General features: G+C 43.3%; 1 long non-coding RNA gene across 1 annotated transcript in view; it reads right to left on the bottom strand.

Annotated features, from left to right (window-relative positions):
* LOC117952873 overlaps positions 1-11950 on the bottom strand; it is a 24030-nt gene extending 12080 nt beyond the window's left edge. The window contains exon 1 of the long non-coding RNA XR_004658526.1: positions 11939-11950. This is a non-coding gene — a long non-coding RNA (uncharacterized LOC117952873). The remainder of the gene's footprint in view (positions 1-11938) is intronic.
* Positions 11951-23935: the final 11985 nt, after the last annotated feature.

The raw sequence follows: 23935 nt of genomic DNA, 5'->3' as shown, positions 1-23935 counted from the left end.
TAAAGAGACTTCAGATACAGTATTAGGGACCACTAAGGTCTATATAAAAGAGACTTAAGATACAGTATTAGGGACCACCAAGGTCTATATAAAGAGACTTCAGATACAGTATTAGGGACCACTAAGGCCTTCCTAAAAGAGACTTCAGATACAGTATAAGGGACCACCAAGGTCTATGTAAAAGGAACTTCAGATACAGTATTAGGGACCACTAAGGCCTTCCTAAAAGAGACTTCAGATACAGTATTAGGGACCACTAAGGTCTATATAAAGAGACTTCAGATACAGTATTAGGGGACCACTAAGGTCTATTTAAAAGAGACTTCAGATACAGTATTAGGGGACCACTAAGGTCTATATAAAGAGACTTCAGATACAGTATTAGGGACCACTAAGGTCTATATAAAGAGACTTCAGATACAGTATTAGGGGACCACTAAGGCCATATAAAATCATCCAAATATCCAAAAAAGTCATGGGACCTTTATAGAACAATGTTTGTCACTGACAGAGTGTGTGTAGAACAGAAGTTTTCACATGTTGATATGCATCCAACCCTTTAACTCAACTTCTATTTGTGAAGAGGCAGGCAACACATACTATTGTTGAATTGCTAAAACCGCAGTAGGAGTCAATCTTTCAGGAAATCAGAGAGAGAGCCCATCGTGTGCAAATCTGGCAACAATAGCCTCTGTCAGCCAGAAAACCCCAAACCAAAGGAGCGCTCTGACAGAGCAGAGAGTCGTGGTCAGGACCGCATGGCAGAGGGACCAGATGGAGGCCACTCCTGAAGAAGAGACACATGGCAACACGCCTCGATTCTGCCAACGAAGGCGTGTGAAAGAACGTGAGAGCATGAGGCAAAAGATTCAGTGGTAGGATGAAACATGACACTCGAAACAGCAGAAATAACAGGTGAAAAGGGTTGATGATCCATCCCATGTCCTTTACTTCGAGTCTGAGCTCTTGATATGTGATATGATGTGATGTGATGATAAATGTCAGCGGCTGGAAACGATCGTAATTTAAGTATCACGCCTCAATATAGTCTCAGTTTTGAGGCCTCGCCCCTACTATTTAAGACATGGCGTGAGGAATCCGGTTAAGAAGCGGCACTTTTCAGAGGTAGAGATGATTGAAACCCTGATATCTTAGGTTCATTTGTAGTACTGCGTGTACTATTTGGTAACCTAAACACTGGTATTAGGCTGGAGGAAGACTGTGGAATGGAAAGAGATCACCGATGAGGTCAATGTGTTGCCGTATTAAATCGGACTCCAGCAGAATTTTATTTTATTTATACATCCTTGACATACAGTATATATGCTCCTGATAGTGTTATAGAGGTTTATAATGCAAAGGCCTACATGGTGGACCTTTTTAATGATTTAACAGCACTTAAAAAAAAGAAGTTAAATTAATTTAAATTATGACTTTTGTGGTAATGTCTGAATTCCTACCTTGGACTGTGTAACTTGGTTACCGTGGTTACCTTGTTTCAAGCCATTCTAGCGGTGTAAAGAAAACCTGCAGGAAGACTCATAAATCATAAATTTGTGTGCGTAATGCTGCATGATGGTTCTGCTGGCCCTGCAGGAGGACCAGACCCCGATGCAGGAATCAGGACGGAAAGAGACTTCAGGGACCACGACGATGACTGGGTAACATGACAATTTAAAATCCCTGAAGATTCGCTCTTGGATCTACAGTATGTAGTGAACTGGGTCCGATAGAGAGGGCAAGGTGCCAGAACCGGGCCATCCCGGTCCAAATACAGGTCCTCGCCACTCTGGGGACAACCGGTTGTTCACAGCTAAGAGTTTTATACAAATACTATAATCTTCAACTTTATCACTAAGACTTGTTTGGATGTAATCTAGTTCAGGTTAAATCTTCTCATATCCCTGTAGGTCTGGTTTATTGTCAGGTTTACCTACACTGAAATGATAATTCGCAGCGATTCTCGATCCAATCCATTGTTTTATGAGTACATAACCTATTTGTACTACTGTAGAAGTGTTTGGGATCATTTTGAGTATTATTTGTAGGGTACTTTACCCGCCCAATGTTCGACCTAGGTGAAAAAGGCTTCTGGGGGGGTTGTTTGGCTTGAGGTTAGGGTGCAAAGGACCCTAGGGTCTAATTACTCCAAACCATCCATTTAAGTTCAGGAGTCTGATGCCTTGTTGCAGAATCTGGTCCCTCTTTCTGCAAAGGGGACGTACGGCAGCCCTGTTAGCGGACTCCTGCTATATCCACTTCAATTGTTCGGGTTAATCACTGGTCCGCTTCGTGAGAACACGGTGCCACAGCTGTTCTGTTCACACACGGAACAGGCCGTCTTCCAGCTGTTGTCGGACCCTTAATCACACTCAGTCACATTTATAGTGTTGCTACGACAAAAACACATTCTGACGTTCATTGCATCTTGAAAATGGGACCAAAAATGAACCAAACTTGAAAGAAATTCAAACCCTGTAAACGTTACGTCACAGAAATATGTTATATACTACATGCTACTGTTTGCATGTGACAATACAAAACCCTGTTGCTGCTGTTGACATCTGGTTCCTGGGAACCGCTGTCTTGTGCTCGTCTAGCATGCTGGGAAAAGTCCAGGCGCCCCCGGACTGTGAGAAACCGTCAACATTCCTGCTTTGTTGTGACTGTGTGATAAATCGCATTCTGCATTGTGTTACAAGTAGGCTTTTTGGATAAGTCATATTCCTGTACTGATGCTGTGAGTACTGTGAACCGATTCCACTTGCAAGTACACACACTTTATTATAACTTCAGTGGTTTCTGTCTATTCTTGATAATAAAAAAATTCTAATTACCTTTAAGGCAATGCCTTCATGCAACTTCAGAAGGTACGCAACTAGACCGAGCCCGAGGGAATTAAGAAAAACAATCAGTAATCTGACAACACACGCAGAGTATTCAGAAAACATGCAAAAAATACACACAACACAACCAAACACAAACGATGCCTCACTTAATCCAACATACTCAAAGCTTCATATCCACTCCAACCCATATCTATAACACAATACCTGGACTCTCATCCTTTCATATTATGATCATATAAACACTTGGACACGCCTATTAATGCACACACACACACACACACACGTACCCCCATTGTAAACTGCCCCCTGTAGCATGTATTCAAGTACTGTCTATATGTTTTTATGTTAAGCTCTGTTTAGGTCTTAATAGTCTCTGTATATTGTGGGTTACATGCGTTTTGGGTTATGTTAGGTTGGTGGATTTTTTCTACTTATTTGTATAAACACCTATGGCAAAAGTTAATGAAAAACATTCTTCACCAAAAAAAAAAAAAAAAAAAAAGGCAACCATCTGTTCTTCCAGAGCTGAAAACTGTTGATAAAAAAAAAAAGCGACTTTCAGATTTCCTCACAGGCGGATTGGAGTAATCTCTGCATTCTCATTCCTTCTGTCAATGGTTTGCCTTCAGCTCCTTCCCTAATGTCAAAGCTGTTGTGTGTGGTTGTGTGTGGTTGTGTGTGGTTGTGTGTGGCTGTGTGCGGTTGTGTGTCAGGCCGACAACGAGAGCTGCGAGCGGCCTTTACTTAACCTCGTTTTCGCTGCGTTGTAGCCATTTTCTCATTATTACGCAAAATAATCCGCAGCAGTTTCATTCATAAAGAGTCATAGAGTCTCAGCTTCATAGTAATCATCATCCAACGCCATCAGCATCATCATAAGGTAACAATATCTTTATATTACATTATTTTTAAGTTGTGGTCATGTGAGGGTGAAATCAATAAGAAAGCAGCTTTTTGGCAGGTGTATGTGTCTGTCTATGTGTGAGTGTGAATGTGTGTGTGTGTGGGTGGATGGGTGCGTGCGTGTGTGTGTGTGTGAGCGCGTGCGTTTGTGTGTGCACGTTTTTGTGCGTGTGTGCGTGAGTGCGTGCGTGCAATCGTGTGCGGGTTTTTCCGTGTGTGTGTGCGCGTTTGTGTGTCCGCGTGTATGTGTGAGTGTAGGCACGTTTGCATGTGTGTGTGTGCATGCATATTTCTGTGCTTTGGTGTGTGTGTGTGCACGTTTCGGCGTGTGTGTGTGTGTGTGTGTTTGTTTCTGTGCGTGAGTGCATGTATTTGTGCGTGTGCGCGATCATGTGCGTGCTTTTGTGTATGTGTGTGTGCGCGATCATGTGCGTCCTTTTGTGTATGTGTGCGTGCGCGTTTGTGTGTCTGTGTGTGCCCGCGTTGCTGTGTGTGTGTGTGTGTGTGTGTGTGCGCTTGTTTGTGTGCGTGAGTGCGTGTATTTGTATGTGTGTTTGCCTGTTTGTGTGTATGTGTGAGTGTGGGCACTTTTGCATCTGTGTGTGTGCGTCTGTGTGTACGCCTGCATGTGTTTGTGCTTTTGTGCGTTTCTGTGCGGTGTGTGTTTGTTTGTGTGCTTGAGTGCATGTACTTGTGTGTGTGCGTAAATGCGTGCAATCATGTGTGTACGTTTGTGTGAGTGTGTGTGTGTATCTGTGTATGTGTGTGTGTGTGTGTGTGTGCATGCGTGTGCGTGAAGGGTGACTGTGTGTCGTGTTATCATAGCTTGGTAAGAAGGCCGAGCCAGCGAGGGTTACTCCAGAGGATTAGCCCACACCCTGAGCCAGGGCGAGAGGAGGAACAGCAAGGCATGATGGGAGGGTAACTGCTCTAGTTAGAGCACAACACAACCGTCTGCTTCTTACCTCGACTCTCAACTGCACGCACACAGCGGCCATGTTTATGGGCTTTTTTCAGGAATCAGAAATGTTGACATGCTAGCAGTCTTTTAACTTCAAAATGACCCATGTACAGTAATCATATCCCTCTCATGTGTATAGCCTAGCTTAAATGGGCTTTACTCAACAGTCTGAACATTAATATAGCATTAAACAACAGTCTGCTGTGTAAAGACGTAGTGGAACAATGGCGTCTGGAGCGGAGAATAAGGTTGTGTGTGTTGTAATCCGAGCTTCTTTGTTTTGGTAGTTAGTCCGGCCGTGTGTGCGTGTTAGCTCATGTTGCTGGAATTTAGCAGGCCGCTAGTCTAAATCCTTGAAAAGAATGGAATAGAATGCTTTTATTGTCACTATACACAGGTGCGTCCCCGTCCTCTGTCTCTGTGTTGGCGTTCTAACCTCAGGTGGATTTCTGAGGACTATGGTTACCTGGTCCTCAGGTCTCTGCGGAGTAAATCCAGACAGCTAGCTAGACTATCTGTCCAATCTGAGGACTATGGTGACCTGGTCCTCAGATCTCTGCAGGGTAAATCCAGACAGCTAGCTAGACTATCTGTCCAATCTGAGTTTTCTGTTGCACGTCTATTTTGCATTTTAGCGCCGCCCATGACGATTTTGATTGGTTTAAAGAAATCCCAATTAACCACAGCACATTTTACTCCAGTCCCAGAATGCTGTGTGGACCAGCAGCGTGTGGACGGCCTGCCAAAAGCAGCGCCAGCGGACCGCTAACGTTAGCCCCAGCCTGCTGTGTCGGCTCCTGGTCTGTAACCAATGCAGCGTCAAAGCATGTAAACAGTAACTCTACCAATCCCAATAAAGCTGTCACTCACGTGGCGAAAACAATGGGCTTTGTCCGTTATTGCAAAAACTTCAGCTCCAAAATTCGGCTTATATTGAAGTTTATACTTACAGGTAAAAATGGCTGCCGCTCTGACCATTGTGCTACATTGATTCAACCGGAAACAGCCTTTCTATCCATTGTATTTCTATCTCTCTCTCTCTCTCTCTCTCTCTCGCTCTCTGTCTGAAATGGCATGTGATTGGCCAACGTCTCCTGTGATGGCTAGATGTAGGTTGAGGATCACTTCAATTACAATGTGCTGAAATATTATTATGGATTTTTTGCCTAATAATGCCAAACATTTTACTTAAACTAAACTCAGCTTTACGCTGAATGTTACCCATTTGTTAATCACATATTTAGGGATTTCAATCAGAATTTTTCCAATTCCAAGTGTTCCTAGTTTTTAATCATGTGTTGCACTCCATAGGTAAAAAAAAATGATTTTGTGGAAAAATGGGTTGTATTTTGCATAGACAAAAAGTATTGTTAGGTATTTGTACTTTATTGAACTACCCAGCTCTACCTTTAATTTGGGATCAGGCCGTTACTAATGTAAAAATTAGTAAAATGTATGTTAAAACATTGGAAATGTGTATTAATATAATAACTAATGTATGGAAATAGCATTCCATAATTCTGTTTTATTCTCATCCCTGCCTTCACTCCCACTACAACCCCCCCCATCACTTTCAGTCTCTCTCGCCCATCGTCATGCGTCGCTCTCTCTTGCTCTTTCCCTGTAACTGTCAAATCCTCCACTCTCCTTCTTTTTTCACTTCACTTCACTGATCACTCTTTCACGCATCCTGTTTTCTGACTCTCGTTTCTAATTCACCGAACCCCCCCGCCCCCTGGAATCCCTCCTCTCATCTGCTCCCGTGCTCCAATTGGTGCCCCACAAACCCAGCGCCATCCCTTCATCTCTCTCTCTCTCTCTCTCTCTCTCTGTCCTCCTGACTCCCTCCATCCCATATCATCAGGGGCGAGCTGAGCGGATTTGGGTTTAGTTGCCAGTCACTGCTGCTCACCGCAGTCTGCTGAAGTGACTCTTGTACCCCATACGGGCACCAGCGTGTGTGTTGCGTTTTGACTGATTTGTGCACGCACATGAACTTGTGTGTTTTTGCTTTTTCAGATGGAGCTCTTGGCAGTGCATTGCATCCTTCCTGTGTGAAGCCAGTATATAAGAAGTGGACCATGTTTCCAGGATGGAAGCAGTACTGTAAATACAGGAATCTGGGGTGGGCCTGAACATCTGGAGACACCGATTCCCAGGCTCACCAACTCTAAATACAACAACAACAACCCAGAAACCTCCTTTTGACTTCCATCATACCAAGAGGGCCCTGCGAGATCAATTAGAAGACTGGAATACTTGTAGATTTTGCAGGGTTTTACAAAGAATTCTTGATATGTGACTTATTGTTGTGCTTTCAACCATTTTGCCTGATCTGCAAGGAAGTGGATGATGTATAATAACTCAAATTCAAGACTGAACTTTGAGGGTGTAACATTGACAGACCTGGTAGTTTTTCAGTCTGCTGGTTGTCCACGGTGCACATGATTGCAATGGTAGTCCCGCATTGCCAGTGTCATGGTTGTGGTTTTCTCTTCTAGTTTTTCCTGCGTTATTGTGTTAATGTGTTCCTTGTTTCCATGATGTTGACGGTCTCTCGTGTTCGTTTTACCCTGTGTTCATCATTTCCTGTTTTGTAGTCGGTTTCTCCCATGTCATATCTTGTTTTACTTCCTGTCTTGTGTTTTCCCGCCTTTGTCATTGTCTCTTCCGCCTGTTCCTGAGCCCTCGTGTCCAGGGGCGTAGCACTGAGTTCTGGGCCATGTAAAAAGGCATTTTCTATGGGCCCTTCCCCACATTCACAGCTGTTCATTCTAGCATCTTTTTGGGCCCTTCTCATAGGAGGGCCCTGAGTACTCAGTCCCCTTTTCCGCCCCAGTCCAACGCCCTGCTCGTGTTGCGTATTTAGTCTCTGTGTTGTTTTGTCTGTTGTCAGATCATTGTGTGTGTGTGTGTGTGGGTGTGTCGACCCCCATTTGTCTCAGTATTCCCGTTTATTTTGATGCCCGGTCTGGCACGTCAGCGGTTCTTGGTACGGTTGTCTCTTGGGTCCAACATTTCCCTAAACCTCACAGCCAGACCTTCCGCCAGACCTAGTCCACACAACATTCTGGGATGGGAGAAAAACATGCCCTGGTTTATTGGCATTTCTTCCAACCAATCAAAATAGTCTCAGAATGGAACTTGTTTTGCCGGAACATGTGCACGTTCAAAAATAGTTTTAGACTACTTAAACATATTCTGCTGTCAGATTGGATTGGTAGTCTAGCTAGTTATCTGGATTGACCCTGCAGAGATCTGAAGACCAGGTTACCATAGTCCTCAGATTGGACAGATAGTCTAGCTAGCTGTCTGGATTGACCCTGCAGAGATCTGAGGACCAGGTTACCATAGTCCTCAGATTGGACAGATAGTCTAGCTAGCTGTCTGGATTTACCCTGCAGAGATCTGAGGACCAGGTAACCATAGTCCTCAGATTGGACAGATAGTCTAGCTAGCTGTCTGGATTTACCCTGCAGAGATCTGAGGACCAGGTAACCATAGTCCTCAGATTGGACAGATAGTCTAGCTAGCTGTCTGGATTTACCCTGCAGAGATCTGAGGACCAGGTAACCATAGTCCTCAGATTGGACAGATAGTCTAGCTAGCTGTTTGGATTTACCCTGCAGAGATCTGAGGACCAGGGAACCAAAGTCCTCAGAAATCCGACGGAATTTCATATGGACACGGCGACGATTAGCAGGCATGATGGAGAGGAGGTAACGCATGGATCGGCCTTAAAAACACAGAATTTAGTAGATTAAAAAGTAAGAAAAGCAGTTATTCCCAACTACAGGGTGTCTGCATGATTCCCAGGGCTCATGCTCAGGCTTAAAGATTTTAGAGAACTTCCATCCTGCAAAATACCAAAACAGCAGCAACATTCCCTTGAGCTACTGCTAAAGACACAGCACCAGCACACATAGATCTGTTTTTGTCTAAATATCACAGCAGAGGCATTCACACAACACTCATTCATATTTAAACAGCTCATTGCCTCATGATTCGCTTCCTTTCGCTGTGAAAACGTCCGCATCTGAAGTCAGATATTTTTTCTTTAAGTTCAGCAAAAGCACAGCAAGGGGAAGCGGGGAGTTCTGAGTTTTAGACTAGATACAGAGGGCAATATTTTTCTGCAAACTGAAATGATATATTATGAAATGATATAATATGAAATATACTGGCACACCCACAAAGTAACTTCCTTGACCCCTCTCAATGATACATCAAACAGAAACTGAATATATCGCTATGCTCGCACTCTGCTGAAGAAAACACCGCAGCTCCATCTATATTTTAAAGCCAAGAAACTTAGCAAAACAGGCCGTTAGCCGAGATGGTGCTTTTTAGGGAGGCCTCGAGTGTCGTACAACTTTAAAAGCCTTGTATAATTAAGAGCCACTCAGTGATTCACACGATGGCTGGCTTTACTACCACTAATTGCAAGCATTTCCAGGTCCTGTGCATGACATTTGGAAAAGGGGAGAGATGGGCGGAAAAAGAGATGGATCGGCGAGAGATGCAGAGAGCAGTGAATAGAGCCTGACAGATATTACCAAAATCACTTTGGCGTCACAGATAAGTATCTGGAGAATGGCAGAAGTAATAGAGGTTTTTACTGCAAAGCACCTCTTCTAAAATCCAGTTAATATGAGCCAGAAATTATTTTGCCGAGGGGTCCGTGGACTCCTCTGCAAAATGTTTTGGTCACGCCTTACATTAAACTAAGCAGGGTTCTGAGTGCTCGGGAGATACAGAGCATCAGCGTGGAGTTAAATAAGTGCCGTGCGCTTGCATGGGAAGTGCTGACTTGTGCCGTCGGATTAGCATGAGGAGGATATTAATGCTCGGGAAAAAACCCAATCTTGAGCTTTGGAATGTGGTCAAGTATGGGATTTAACGCTGCAAAATCACTAATGCCAAGTGAATACAGTAGACGATGTATCTACCCTGGCACTGAAGGAGGATGGCTGTGAAATAATGCTAGACTAAAGAATGTGGACAAACTAACATTTCACCCATGTGGGATTGAACATCTCAACACCTCGTTACGGTAACAATTTACAAGTCATGCAACACCAAGGCCACGTTAAGCCCTGACTTAGTGTTCATCCACGACGTTCCACTTCCGGGATTGCTCCTGTGCCGCCGGAAATTTCGCCAGATGCATGTCTTATCAGCCGATGCCCTGCTGTTTTCTTATGCACTACTAAAACAATTTGAAATCTCCACATTTTCCACTTAAACTAGTTCCTTCCCGAGGCTATTTAACAGCAGCATCAGGGCTCCATGCGGAGCTCAGTGCCACCCAAGACAATGGTGATTGGTGTAAAGAAATGCCAATGAACCAGAGCATGTTTGTGTCCCATCCCAGAATGCTGTGCGGACTAGCGAGACCCTACTCCCCGGTGCTTTGAACACACTGCTGTGTGCACACACACACTGTGCCTTTCTATTCACAGAGTTTACAGACAGGTCTGCTGATTGGGTACCAACTGTAACACAGCCAATAAAGGAGAAAAAACCAAACTCAAAGCCTGTTGCACACCGCTACCCACCGTTCCGAGGAAACACGTTGTTTAACCGGGAAACCGTTGGATCTTTTTGAGCACAAGTCACTGCTTTCATTTTCCTGTCCCTTTAATTCAACCGTTAGAACAACGACGGAGGACAGACACTAATGGTGGCTTGGTTGAAGTTGGGCGGACCGATATGGAACAGCGTTCTAACCCTCATGTTGTCCTCGGGTCAAATTTGACCTGTTTTCTGTTTTTTTATCACAAATAATGGGCCTTCGAAATAAGCGCTGAAAATTTCACAATTAGTAATATCAAATTAGTTTGGGAAAAAACATAAAAAAGCAGCCACAACACTGAAAATTGACAAAACTGTTGGAAAAAGCCATAATAGTGTGTCATGGTTGACGGGAAGACAACACAATAGAATTAATATGTATAACAATCAAAACCGTGTCTGTGATGAGTTCACATGTCTGTGATAATAGCAGGACAATCACCTACTATCTACACTGGGGAAGTGTGATAGCAGTTGGACAGGTGAAGATCACGTGGCCGGTAGCCCACAAACAGGCTCGGTAGTGAACCACATGGTAACATGATGCAGATCTGGAGTTTTAGCCAAGTTGGACAGAGAAAATTCAGTTAAAAGAGATCAGGGAGGCTGTTCTGCCCTCATTGGTCTCCGTGAAGTTAGCAAGTGAATGTAGACGAGGGGTGTTTAATGTGGACTGACCTGTGTCAGACCCTGTAATAAAACAGCTTTTTGAATGCTTGTCAGTAACCCGGTCATGTGGTAACTTAGAAGGCAAGCCTTGTGTGTTCTGATTACTTTGGCATGCAGTTAACAGACCAGTTATATTTTTATCATGGCACTTGCTCCCAGTGTTTTTCACCAAGGTTTTTGACGAGGGAAATAACGAGAGTAACAGGTGAACTAGCTTGAAAAGTGAGTTTTTCCCAACTGATGTGTTGTGGATGGAGACTTTAAAAGTCCCATGGCATGAAAATGTCACTTTGTGAGTTTTTTTAACATTAATATATGTTAAGGTCTATATAAAAGAGACTTCAGATACAGTATTAGGGACCACTAAGGTCTATATAAAAGAGACTTCAGATACAGGATTACGGACCACTAAGGTCTGCATAAAAGAGACTTCAGATACAGTATTAGGGACCACTAAGGTCTGCATAAAAGAGACTTCAGATACAGTATTAGGGACCACTAAGGTCTATATAAAGAGACTTCAGATACAGTATTAGGGGACCACTAAGGTCTATATAAAAGAGACTTCAGATACAGTATTAGGGGCCACAAAGGTCTATATAAAAGAGACTCAAAGCCATTGTTTTGGAACTAAAAGGCCTTGCTTAGACCATGAAAGTGGCACCAGTCAAAAGTACACAAAACAGGTCTTCACAGACTTTTTGCTTTAGAGTCTACTTTATCAAAATAATTAACCATCGCCACGCAAACCTATAAATTTAATAACAACAAAGGTATCATATTTCTAGCTGATTTCATAATCTTATTTGAAACTTTGAAAGAAGAAATCATTATTCCAACGCTGAGTCATGCCACATGATGCAGAACAATCGGAGACATTGATTGAGGCAACAGAATAATTAGGCCCTCCACTGGCGGATTAAAGATGGCGTGCCGAGCCGCCGCCTCTCTCCAGATCAATTACAATGGAATCTGCCCGAACATTAAAGCCAGCGGAGCTGATAGAGCTGGCCTCAGAAGCTTAGCCTGCTCACTCCCATTCATCCGAAATGCTGTATGAATATGGATTATTGAGAGAGAGTAGTGAGGCGTTGCAGGAAGAGTCTCTCCTGCTCTACAGGGAATGACTTTGCAGCGGCATCTGTATGGACGGAAGGTGGCGAAGCTGCACAGCAGAGCGGAGTGGGCCGGCGAGCGTGCAGGAAGGCTGTGTGTGCAGGCTGTGGTCGTGCATGTAATCTCAGTCAGTCAGTCGGTGAAAGGAAGCCTTAAAAGATGTATGACTCCACCCAGAAGTCAAGGATTGGCACATACTGAATGAAAATACTCCAAGGGACATGGATCAATGTGCAGAGATACATGCATTTGTACATGTCTAGAGGTATCATACAAATATAGGAGTCCACTGTCAAATGCGGCAGCTGTATGGATGCTGTATTCGCAGTTTGGACATCATTTTTCGTTAGGGGTGAAAATAGGAAATAGATGCCAGTGTCCAGAGTCGAGTTTGTCCATTGGTATTCCTTGAATACGTTTTGATGCGCTTGAAAGCCACAGGCGGGCAACTGTCAAAGGCACTAGACACTGGAATTGTTAGAGTCAAGCATGGAAGGGCATGCAGTTGTGTCGGAAAAGTCAGGAGATCATTGGGCTCTTGCCCTGAAGGTTTGTCATGTTGTACATCACTTTGAGCTCAGCCCTGTGCTCCACAGCTCTCATCCAGCTCCGCCTGAGCTCTGCTTTCGGAAAAGGTCTTGCTTAAATTGTGGGAACTGTTGTGAATGCCGAAATGCAACAAACTGCCGGCTTTTGTAATCTGTAAATCGATTCTTAATTTGCGCAAGTATGCTGTTTTCACTGATTATTGCGATATGTGGCTGTCTGTAATGAGTGTGAGGGCTGCTGCGTTCGTCTGTCCCACTGCCTCCACTGTCTTCTCAACACATTCTAACTCCCATCTCTTCAAATCCAGACACTTGGTCAGGTGCCTTTGTTGTTTGGTCGGGACTCTTGGCGTCCCTATTGACGCTGTTAGGTTAAGGAAAAGTTGTGGGCGGGCTTACAGTTCCGTGACACACCACAATAACAGGACAGTTAAGGACACATGCGGGACACAAACCCCGCTCTCCTGGGTGAAAGTCCTGTGTTTGACCCAGCCAACCCCCCGACCAACCTCCCTAATGGCCCCCTTACAAACTACTCGCTAAACCCCGTCTACATGCTGCTCTCCCCGGTGCAGTCTACCCACACAATGAAGGGCGTCTTTTTCGTGTCCTCAGACGCAGACAGCCACTGTCCAAACGTCCCTATTTTACACGTTCGGAGTGACATGACAGGTTGGTCTTCTCAAAGAGACCAACACATTTTTCCCAGTCATCTACTACATGTCTAAGCTCTTACAAAGAGCGCATCAGCAGAGTCAAAAATGCCAATGAAAGCAAAAAGACAGAAACTGTGACCTGGTGCATAGTGTAGTCATTAACCTTGCCCACCATCCTGGAGTACGACTAGTGGCGGACTCCTTTTGCAAAATGCATTCAGCATTTTGGTAAGTTAGGAATGATTGCAGACAATCCTCCAAGATTGGAAAAACATGTATTGCAGTATTTCGTTTTTGATGCTCCCTGGAACATCCCAAGATTTAACGTGTGGGCATACTAGTGCACAAACAGAGCCTGGAGGACTGAATCTTTTAGGCGAGCCAGTATCATAGCATAGCACTGAGACACTAACTTTGTTCTTTTCAGCTATCATAGCTTTCCAGCCGCTAGCTCATGGACTTGTATGATCAGATCAGAGATTCAGAGAACATGCATTTAAAAGAAGGACAACACCAGAACAAAGAGAATAGACACAGTGGTGTAGTCTACTGTGTTGCAGTGGGTATACTGTACAGTGTATGTATATAACTATGGGCAGCAATGGGTCTTTGGGAGGGGTAGATATCATATTGGGGGGTCTGGGTGCCATCCACCAGGGACATTTTGAACGTCAAAGACTTCATTTTCTTCTTTCTGATACACTTTGATCAACCAATGTATTGTGGAAATACCTTTATATAGCCTATGCAAACATAAAAACCCATGACAACTCAAAATATATCAAACATATAATGGAAAGTATGTTGTTTCGTGTCATTGGGAATTCTTAAGTGGGTATATGGAAATCCTGGAGCTTTCTCAGTTTTCCAATTGAGCCGGTTTAAACTGGATCAAATCAGTCGTCTCGTCCAAATGATATTTATGATCGGCTCAACAGTTTTAAAGTGTGTCCCTGCCCTACATGCGTGTCCAGGGGAATGGAAGGAGATGCAAAAATCATCATAAATACATGCTTGCAGGTCAAAGATCCCAATAGTGTCATAGCTCAGTCCACTCTGCCTACCAGACTGAAGGACTGATCCTCTTCTTACTTCCCTTTTTCAGTTTTTCTCATATGTCATTCTCTCTCCTTTATTGCCCAATCATCATGACTGGAAGCTTGCAAATGACACATACTGTGTGTGTGTGTGTGTGTGTTTGAGAGAGACAGTTTGAAAAGACAGGATGATGTAATTGTCAGGCAGAGACATATAGAGACAGACAGTTGTGAAAGGATTAAGAGAGACAACAGCGAGGTTAAAGATCGCAGAGAGAGCAGGAATGCCACAATGATGAGGTACCGTCGATGGCGGACAGTCGGTGTCCTCAGCTGTCTCTCTGAATGAATATGTCAATGTGAGCCCAGCCGCTATGTGGGGCTGACCTCAGGGTGAAATGCCAGCAGAGGCATAGGATTGTGGCAAGCGTGTGGAGTCACAAAGTTCAGGATTCAGGTACACTATCTCTCCGGAGCCTCCCTCATCGACACCCAGCTGAAATGTGTGGACACACGACACATGAATACAGGCAGGACATTTACATGTTAGATTTATGTGAGAGGAGTCACATTTTACATTGTGTTTAACTAAATGAGACAATAAGACTTAACGCAAGTAGCATGCGGTGTTGTAGTACTCGAGATCGGTCTTGGTCTCAAGAGTCTTTGTCTTCTCTCTGAATCAACTGCCTTTTTACTCTGCCTTGTCTTGGTCTCGGATAAAGAGGGCTGTTATTTCCAGACCAGATATCACTAAATTGCCCGTGCATTGTCTGATGTATGCCTATGTGTTGAACCTTGCCAAAGCAACCAATAGCTGGACTTTTATCTAATTCAAAATGTGTTACCATACCCCCCAATCTCCCTGTCCCCTTTACACCCACACCCAAGAGAGTGAATGCAGGAGACGGGAGAAGAAGCTCTGGCTGTCTAACACATATTCAGATCTTGGTCTGACTCAGTCTCGCCCTGCCTTGGTCTTGGTATTGACAAGGTCACGCCCTGCCTTAGTCTTGACGCGGTCTTGCCCTACCTTGGTCTTGGTATTGACTCGATCACGCCCTGCCTAGGTCTTGGTCTTAGCTCGGTCACACCCTGCCTTGGTCTTGGTCTTGGCTTGGTCTCAAACCCTCAAAGTCTCGGTGTCGATACACGTCTTGGTGATGACTTGGTCTCGGTTTAGGTGGTCTTGACTACAACTAGTGGTACAAACTATACAGTGAGGAAAATAAGTATTTGAACACCCTGCTATTTTGCCAGTTCTCCCACTTAGAAGTCATGGAGGGGTCTGAAATTGTCATCGTAGGTACATGTCCACTGTTAGAGACATAATCTATAAACAAACTCCAGAAATCCCAAAGTATGATTTTTTTACAGTTTATTTGTATGATACAGCTGCAAATAAGTATTTGAACACCTGTCTATCAGCTAGAATTCTGACCAAGGCCCGTCTTAAGTTTGCCAATGACCATTTGGATGATCCAGAGGAGTCATGGGAAAAAGTCATGTGGTCAGACGAGACCAATTTAGAACTTTTTGCTCATAATTCCACTGACCGTGTTTGTAGGAAGAAGAATGATGAGTACCATCCCAAGAACACCATCCCTACTGTGAAGCATAGGGGGGGGGGTAGCATCGTGCTTTGGGGGTGTTTTTCTGCACATGGGACAGGGGGACTTCACTGTATTGAGAGAAGGACCGGGGCCATGTATTGCTAGATTTTGGGGAACAACCTCCTTCCCTCAGTTAGAGCATTGAAGATGGGTCGAGGCTGGGTCTTCCAACATGACAATGACCCGAAGACCACAGCCAGGAGAACCAAGGGGGGGCTCTGGAAGAAGCAGATCAAGGTTCTGTTTCAAATATTAACTATGATTTTCTCAGGTGTTCAAATACTTAGTTGCAGCTGTATCATAAGTTTAAATAGTTAAAAAATATCTTTTTTTTTTATTTTTTAGATTATGTCTCTCACAGTGGACATGCACCTACGAGGACAATTTCAGAATCTCCATTATTTTTAAGTGGGAGAACTTAGAAATCATAGCAGGGTGTTCAATTACTTATTTTCCTCACTGTACATAGTTACAAAGTTCCAATAGGACATGTATAGTTTAGGTGTTTTCATCTTTAGTACTATATATTGTTGTATTTTTGAATGTACTTTCATTTTTTCATGTCACAAGGGTGATACATGTTCTAGGACTATTTTTATCAAAAACAAAAAAAAATACAACAAAAGTGTGTCTGTATGTCTAGAGGTTTTAATCACATCACAAATATGTGCTTATGAAAAAAATAGTCAGAAGACTTTGAGTCATGAGAAGAAAAGTACCTGATGTCGACACATATGGTGTGTCATGAGAAGCAAAGTAACGTGATTCAGGTTGAAACGGTCAGTCTGTGGTTTTGTTATTATCAGAGAGCCTATTTGCTCACATAGAGGGTTAAAAAAAAGTACCAAGTGCTGCCTCAAATGTTAAAGAAGTAGACTTACAACCCCATTATTACTGCTGATGCGCCCTAGAGCAAAGCCTTTAACACTCAGCTGTTCAGTAGAACTGACCAGTGGCTTACAGGCTACATCTGCCCCACTATGTTTTGGTTTTGAGACCGAATTGATCTCCGTCCACACAACAGTTTCAGCTCCCGTAGCAGAACTAACCTGGTCTCCTCACCACGTCTGACAACGCATATCACATGACCATTCACACAAACTGGGCATGTGCGCGCCGATGTAAACAGGAAGCAGAATGGCTGACGTTGAAAATCATGGATGTACACATTGAAAATACATAAAATACCAAGGCAGGGCGAGACCGAGTCAAGACCAACACCAACACCAAGGCAGGGCTTGACCGAGTCAAGAACAAGACCAAGACCAAGGCAGGGCGTGACCGAGTCAAGACCAAGACCAAGGCAGGGCGAGACCATGTCAAGACCAAGACCAAGACCAAGGCAGGGTGAGACCAAGTCAAGACCAAAACCAAGGTAGGGCGTGACCAAGTCAAGACCAAGTCAAGACCAAGACCAAGACCAAGGCAGGGTGAGACCAAGTCAAAACCGGGACAAGTCATGACCAAGACCAAGACCAAGACCAAGGCAGGGCGTGACCGAGTCAAGAACAAGATCAAGACCAAGGCAGGGCCTGACCGAGTCAAGACCAAGACCAAGGCCGGGCGAGACCATGTCAAGACCAAGACCAAGGCAGGGGGTGACCAAGTCAAGACCAAGACCAAGTCAGGGTGAGACCAAGTCAAGACCAAAACCAAGGCAGGGCGTGACCATGTCAAGACCAAGAACAAGGCAGGGCGTGACCAAGTCAAGACCGAGAGCAAGACCAAGGCAAGGCGAGACCATGTCAAAATTGGGACCAAGACAAGACCAAGACCAAGACCAATGAGACTGAGTGAGACCAAGATCTGAATGAGGCGTAAATGTAGCACAAGTTTTTTGAAGAAAACGTAGTAATGTGTTTGTGCTTGGCAGCTTCGTGGTCACACTGACCTAAGACCAGATTCACGTCCAGTTCCAACACGTCCCGAGAGACCGACGACACAGACAACAGCATCACACCAAAGCACGGGTGCTGTTGGTTTCTTTCCCTCTGGCTGATCTCTATCGTGTCTGCACTGTTTTACTTGGAGTCTTTTGAAATATGGAATGCTAAATCTTCATGCTTTGCTGCTCCAATTCAGTTTAAAATGCAGTTTGGCATCCTGCTGACTGACATCTGTGTCAGGTCAGAGCTGTAAAACATCAACTCAGATGTTTCTGTGAAATAACTTTCATTCAACCTTTATTTAGCTTACCATACAAAGAAAGGGCCCATATTGTAAAAAGCAACATACTATGTAGTTTCTTTTCTTAAAAAGCACTGTAAAGTTTCTGAAAAGGCTACATCTAACTAAAAAAGGCAAAGCCCATATTCAGAATTTTAGCTTTTTAAATGTTCTGTTAGGATTTCTGTGAGATTGTGATGTCATAACTATGCTAAATAGGTAGAGAGTGCTGCTACAGTGCAGTTACAGTCATTCCCCGGCTGCAATGACAGCGCAGAGCCTCACAGAACACAGATGCAGAAGACCCGGAAATGCAGAACCAATCAGAGCAGACGGAGCTTTTTCTTAAAGAAACAGCCGCCAAAACAGAGTTTTTAAGACAGAGGCTGAATGCAAGTATACTCAGACACACAGGATGATTTAATTGATGGGATGCCGCAGTCAAGACCTGCGCTGTGGTCTCCCACCAGATCACGAAAAACCGGAAGCCATTTTCTGCAGGGGGAGTTTATTAAAGAGCGTTTGGTGGACTCGTGGCGTTTGAGAACATGGATCGTTGAAAACAGAAAATTGGGAAATATTTGGCCTCCTGTTATACGAGCAGACGTATATGTTATGTTATGGGGAAATATTCAAGGCCTGACCACTTGTGCAGTCTATAGGCCTTAGGTCTATAGAGCTAAAGAGCTCTTAAAGAGCATCAAGCTACTGAAATCTCTAGTATGTTGGCACAGATAATATAACAGAACCTTAGTCATTTGTATTAGGTTAAACAGTGATTTGATCACATGTTTTAATTTAAGGCCCACCCAAAATTGGTCTGGTCCATCCAAAACTGGAATCCTGGTTTGTGTGTGGGATAAGGAAAGACTTTGAGATAACGGAGGACCTGGCAGCAATGTGGTCGATGAAAGAGACCACGACGGGGAGTGATGTGTTCGCTGAGGTAAATGCATGTTTTGACATAGTGGGATTCAATGGAACAACATGGCAACCGGTGCTTGTCCAAAATCTGACAGGACAAAATGATGGATTTTTAAAACGGATGCAAGAAATAAGAGGAGAAATCAGACCAATTACAGCAGCTGGTCAGTCTGATGTCATGTTGCCTGAGCTCATTACTATTCATGAGCTGGGTAAAGGCTCTCATTGGCTAGCCTTAGCAGGTTGAATATTAATGAGAGCTGGCCCAAATGGAGCTGAGTCTTCCTGCAGGCTTTCCATACCACGCTAGAATGACTTGAAACAAGGTAACCACGGTAACCAAGTTAGAATGCAGGCATTCAATGCCTGATTATCAAAGTTGTGAGATGATCATTCAAATGTAAAACTAACCTTTTAAAAACCAAAAATCCCTCTAAAATATCATAATCGTGAAAAATGAATGGTTTTATATGCTCGTTGATTTTGAACATTTTCATCCGTACATATCTGATGCATGTATGGATGATATATGTAATGCAGTTATGAAACCATTTCCCCCTGAAATGTAGTGACGTATGTATACAGTAGCATAAAATGGAAATACTCTAGTAAAGTGTGGGTCAAATTGTACTTAAGTACAGTAACTGAGTACTTAAATGTATGGGAGCTTTCCTCCACTGCACACTTATTGCACACTATTGTTTTAGTTTTTTTGTAGCTACAGTAATTTTATTTTTGAGTTCATCTTTTTCTGTGCGAACCAGAGTCGTGTTTTTAATAGTAACAGATGTGTCTGTAGGAACCGTAGTCCGTGCATCTTGTTGCTCTGTAGACTGCGTAGTGTTTATGGCGTGTCCACCTTGTACTTACGCCTCTGGTAATGAATTTAAACTTGTCTTTTTGTGGTCACACTTCGCCCAGCCCGCCCACAGTTTACTCCTGAGGGCACAATAAAGGATTTGAGCTTTGAACTGTGTGCTGGAACCTTGTGTAGCAGGCTATTTGAGGTTATTGTTAGATTATGCGGCTGCTCTTTTGGGGGGGTTAGCACATCGAGTACAATATAACGTAATGTACTACATGTGAGATTTCAGTGTCAGTGTGATAGACGTCACCATTCTGCCTAATCTGACTAGACCGTCTGGCGTAATAAAACCCTCAATTCTGCCGTGTTGGGACTGTGTGTCTTAGAAAGTGTGTGTGGATATTTGAGACGGAGTGTGTTTAGGCGAAAGGCAAGGGAGAGTGGGTTGCGGGTTTCAGTGAGGCCTGATCCTCCGGTAACAGGACCTGAGTCGTCCCCGCAGAATGACTCGCAGGTTCCCACACCCTCCCATCGCTTCACCGTGGTTCTCACACACTCCTGACTCTGGCACTCAGGTATCACTGTGCAGCCTGTCGTCGCCAAGTCCACTCTCTCTCTCTCTCACACACACACACACACACACACACACAAACACACACTTATAGAAGTTGGTGTGTGTAAAGGTCTCAATGTGTGTGTCCTTTCACATGGAAACAGTTGATTCAATTTGAAATGAACTAATTGCATCGTCACGTCACCTGAGCATGATTTTACACACACACACACACACACACACACACAAACACAGACTGCCACCTCGATGCAGGTTTGCCCGTTTGTGTTCCCTGTCCTAGTTTCACGTCACTCTTATGTTACAGGAATGGTTTGCACCAAAGAATAGCGAGCAGACTTGATTACGGGTTGTCCTTTCCAGTGGCGCGTTGGTGAAACACACTCGCACAAACACACACACACACACACACACCACACAATCCTCATTGTTTCTTTATAGACACCCTAGCTCAGGCAGCACCCAACGAAGACAAAAATAACACATACTGTGTTGTATTGTAAAGTTTGTGCACAGAATTAAACCAAATAGTCATCTAAAGCAAACAATGAGGTCTTTTACAACCCATAGGTGTGTATTATGATGTATAACCCACAGGAACGCAGTTTGTCTTCATATTTTGAGATTATTTTTGAGGGATTATTTTTTCCCGTTATTAGTGACTGTGGATGGATATGAAAGGGAGAGAGAGAGACACAGCTTGTTCCCATATCTAAAGGCGATAACTCACAGTTTTGTTAGTTTTAGGCCTCAAAACTACTTAGTTAAGTTAAGAAAAAGATGGTGGTGTGGGTGAAAATCTGACGTTACGTCACTCATCTTCTGGTTGCTTCGACACAGAATGTGACGTACTGCCGTTGGTTTAGAAAAGTTACAAAAATATGTACAGGACAGTCGATTTGAGCAATTAAAGTAACTAAATACAGGGATTCAAGTGACTCGCACCACCCGGTTCAGAATAACCCGAATCCCTAACCCTCGTGTTGTATTCCCGCCAAAGTTTTAAAATCATCACTTTTGTTGACGCTTTCTGTCAATGATTTTTTCAATGTTTGTCACTTTTTTTGACGTTTAACATTACATAACATTAACCTATTAACTTTAACTTTACAGTTTCTTTTGGAATTTATGGTCAATGAACCTCATTTATAGGAAATTCTACTAAGTGTTTGAGTTAGAAAAGCAGAAATTAGGATTATTTAGACTAGAATTAAAGGAATGGATGTTGATGGATAATCACAGACTGGAATATTACAACTTTTGCTCGATACTATTTCAAAAACACTTTAATTATTGCTATAAAATGCTATAAAATTGAATGTAAAAGTAGAGATTCGTACTTGCCAAAGAGCGTTGTGTGGAATCAATCATGTTATTTTGGGGAATTAAAAGAACACTGATATAAGAAAACGGGTCAATCTGACCCGAGGACAACATGAGGGTTAAGAGGACCCAGGTTTGCCGGACCAACAACTTAACCAGCTTGCAACCCTTACATGTTATTTGACGCTCTTATACTTCTTATACCACATTACTTCCATCATAATTACTAGAGGGCAGCATCACTATAAGTGTTAATATGAGTTGCGAATCCTGCTTCAACAACTTATGGGAGCGTTTTTCTGGGAGGACCGCGTCAATAAAACATTAGGGCTGCAAAATATGTTGTTGTGTGTTCGTGTTTGCAAAATTCACTCAATGAAAATGACTCACTTTTTTTGGAGTCAGAAAATGAACAACACTTGGAAACATAACTATAACTTATTTTTTAGTGGTGCTAGTTAAATGTTCAATATATTCAATGTAACAATGAAATGATTTCCTTTCCTTCAATTTAAATTCAACGAGTACTTTATCCCATTGTATTAGAATACCAAAAGCAGCAGTAAAGGCAAAACTGAGTGCACTTAAAAATCTGTTTATCGCAAGTAATATCATTGTGATATTCAACAATGTTATCGCATTTTGCCAATTTCGTTGTGCAGCCCTACAAAACACATGCACAAAATGCAATAACAAACGCGTTAAGTACACACACACAAACTCACAGTGTTTAATTGAGCAGCACTGTGATGCCTGAAAGACACCCAGCCCCAATAGAGATTTGTTCTCTTTGTAATGAGTATTGCTCAATTCATTTGTGAGAGAGACGAGGTATTAAATCAAGAGAAAGAGGTAGAGCGACACAGACGGAGGGAAGGATATTGAGAGAGCGTGTATATAACACAAGTGCCTAAAGATGATGTCAGTGATCGAGCCCAGCTGTGCCGAGATGATTTGGTGCTGCAGCCTTTGATTCTGGGAGTTGAAAGTGTGAAAATCAGCGCACCCTTGCCAGAGTGTGTATGAGTGTCAAAAGACAAGCAAGAAAAAGGCACAAATGTCGGCTGAAAAGCTGAAACGCAGTAGGCAATCGTGCCTCTGGAGAGAGCGACAAGCAGTAATGAAATTATAGTACAACCACACTGTACTGGACCCACATTCACTTTACTGCTCTTGTGTTCCTTCATCTGCACAGTTCCAGTACACTAATGGTCCTTTTTCATGGAAGACGTTTTGTCACAGTAGGAACAGCAAAGGTGTAAATAATACAATGACTGATGGCGGTATTCCTTTTAGCTTCTTCAGTTTCAGAGTCCTGTGTTTTTTATGCTGACTCACTGTCACACTGTCACGGCTTTGTGGGACACTTTAATAGAACAGTGCCATTGTTGCACCATCTGTGCTGTTCCTAGTGTGACAAGTCATAATGTCTGCCGTAAACCTTGACTAAACCATTCTGGTGCGGCAGCTTACGAAGCTAACACTACAGTGGTCCTCGAAGGGATGGGCACCCCTGAAAAAATGTGTATTATTGTGCATGAAGAAGCCAAGAAAAGATGGAGAAATATCCAAAAGGCATCAAATGACAGATTTGCACCCATTCACTTCCAAAAGCTTTCCAGTTCTTTGAGATTTCTGGGCTGTCTGTCACGCACTGCTCTTTTAAGGTCTATCCATATATTTTATGTTGAGGTAGGAGATTGTGAAGGCCATGGCCAAACCTTCAGTTTATGCCTCTTGATCTAATCCAACGTGGATTTTGAGGTGTGTTTAGGATCATTATCCATTTGTAGAAGCACTCCTCTCTTTAACTTCAGCATTTTCACAGATGGCATCAAGTTAGTTTCCGAAATTGGCTTAAATTTTATTGAATCCATTTTTCCTTCTACTCGTGAAATGTTCCCTGTGCCATCACAGGGTCAGGGTCATGCTGCCAAAAAGTTCTATTTTAACCTCATCGGTCCACAGAACTTGTTTCCACAATGCATCCCGCAAATGTTTACCTGGGGTGTCCAAACTTTCGAGCCCCACTGTAGCGTAGCCCCATGTGTCAATCCAATTATCTGAAGTTCGGTAAAAAAAAAAACTCATGTGAATAAAGCTGGTGAAAGTGTGTATGAAAGGAGACAATTTAAGGTGTTTCCATTCATTTTCACACTGAATTCACATTCTCAAAGTTTTTCTAGACAAAATGGGTTGCGTTGTCTACCAACAAATGAT

This window comes from Etheostoma cragini, chromosome 11 (assembly GCF_013103735.1).
Source record: "Etheostoma cragini isolate CJK2018 chromosome 11, CSU_Ecrag_1.0, whole genome shotgun sequence".
Taxonomy (NCBI): domain Eukaryota; kingdom Metazoa; phylum Chordata; class Actinopteri; order Perciformes; family Percidae; genus Etheostoma; species Etheostoma cragini.
The sequence above is the reverse complement of the archived record's forward strand: the minus strand, read 5'-3'. Positions and strand labels throughout refer to the sequence as shown.